Genomic DNA, 2282 nt, shown 5'->3' on the forward strand with positions numbered 1-2282 from the left:
AACTTCCTAAAAATAAACCAATCCCAGGGGTTGAGAATAACCAAATGATCATTTAATATATGAATCAAATTCAATTTAATAAACTTATTTGCCAGTTTGTATAAGACACTATGTTTAAGTCCTACATATCTAATGTTTAAAAATGACTTAGTCACTGCCCTCAAGGAGTTTATAATCTAGTAAAGGAAGCTGGATTCACAAAAATAATGAAAAGGCATTAGAATGTGAAAGACACAAAAAATTTTTAGAGAAAGAATTGATAACTAGTCATATTTAGGAGAAAGATTATTGGACTTAGAGTAGGATGACAGGTTCCAGTCACCTCACTACCTTTTTTACCATGGGGGAATGGACAGCTCACCTAAACTCTCTATGCCACATTTTCCTCATCTGTAAAATGAAACAATAAAACATTTACTCCTTCTAGAATTGATGCAAGGGAAGCATCTGGTCAACTTCAAAGTGTCTTATAAATATGAATATTTCTTCACTTCAATAAAATAACTATTTAGTGATATGTCTTCTTGAAATACTTGAAAAGACAGGTGCTCCTTTCCCTTACCTTTAAGAAGTATTCATAATGATAACCACATAATAAACATACAACAAATACATATACAGAAAAAAAACTTATTTCTCCATAGCTAGACATGTCTTTAGATGTGAAGTTTTATTTTTCTCTTTTTTTTTTTCTTGTTCTATGTAGTGAAAACACCTAAATTTAGGGCTTATACCACCTTTCTCTGCATGGTCATGCTAATTCAGGTGTCAATAAACTCTTTACCCCTAAGCATTATGTTCCCACTGAGGCAGTGTAGTATCTGAAGGGTCCACTTGAAACTTTAGGTATTAGTACAAAATAATAATTTTAATATGTGAAAAAGTACATTGAGAGAGAAAAACTTAAAAGTTTACAATTCTTTTTGCTCTCACCTATCCTGTGAGGGAAGTAGGGGATTAGGAGAAGAAAGAAAAAAGATAGAGGAAGAAGAAGAGAGAGAGAGAGAGAGAGAGAGAGAGAGAGAGAGAGAGAGCACAAGGGAAATAGAGAAAGCTACAGAAAGAAAAGAGGTCCATATGGTATTGAATGCTAGAGTGCCACCAGCAACTATCTGTGTCACAGGCTGCCTCCTCCTGCACTAGGCTTTTCCAGCCTTGCAAATAGTCATTTGCCCAGAGTAAGAAATGCCATATGCATATGCCAAGGGAATGAAAAAAGAATGCAATTTCATTTATTTTGTTCTATCAACATGGTTCCATGGGAGGAATTGTGGTTTATAGGTTAGTAAATTTGTATTCCATTTTGTAAGACTGTGGGTTAATGTCTGGACTGTTACAACAAAGTAGAAGTCAGTAGGCCCAGAATTGTCCATGACCTGGTAAGAATTTTAACTTTTCTGATGTCATTTCTCTATCTGCAATATCGAGGCAAAAATAAATGGCACATGTTCTTAACTGAATGTGAGGAACTTGGAACTTAGTGAAGGAAAGTGATAAAGAAGTTTTAAAAATAGAATTGTTGTATATATCTGTATAGTGATAGACATTTGTTACCTTCATATAACTGGTTGGAAAAGCCCTAACTCTCAAATCTATTGGTATCTGAATGAAAAGGGGAAATCAAACAAAAAACATTCTTATTCAAATTTAACTAAGATAGGATTTGAATTCAATTCCTGACTCCAAGTCCAGCTCTCCATCTAGCTGTTTTTTATGCAGATTTTTACTGGAGTACAAAGATAATTAAGAAATTATTTACTTCTCTTATGTATAATCAAGTGCCTTCTTGAAATATATGAAGGAAAATATAAAGTAAAATTTGGAATATTTCCCAGTTATCACTTTTCACAACAACCTCTTATACCCTGTTGTTGTAGTTGTTTTCCTCCTCCATATTCTTTGTCTTCCCCTTCCTCCTTCTTCTCTTTTCTCCTCTCCTTCCTTCCCCTTTTCTTTCATATTATCTTCCTCTTCCTCCTCCTCTTTTTCTACTCTTCCTTCATTCTTCTCCCTTTATCCTTCTCTTCTTCTCTTCTTCCTTCCCAAGCACAGATTGATTCAATAAACAAGACAATAGACAATATATTGCAATCTTTAAATTCTGCATAAATGCTATCTCTTTGATATTAACTGTATAACAACAAACCTCTCAAATATCAATTCCATTTAGTGCCTGGTCTTAAAAATTTCCAAAATGGAAACAAGCTTCTCCTTCAAAAGGATAGCTGCTAATGTTGTCTTTCATCATCGAGGAATGTGCAATGCCATAACAATCCATATAT

This window comes from Macrotis lagotis, chromosome 4 (assembly GCF_037893015.1).
Source record: "Macrotis lagotis isolate mMagLag1 chromosome 4, bilby.v1.9.chrom.fasta, whole genome shotgun sequence".
Lineage (NCBI taxonomy): Eukaryota > Metazoa > Chordata > Mammalia > Peramelemorphia > Peramelidae > Macrotis > Macrotis lagotis.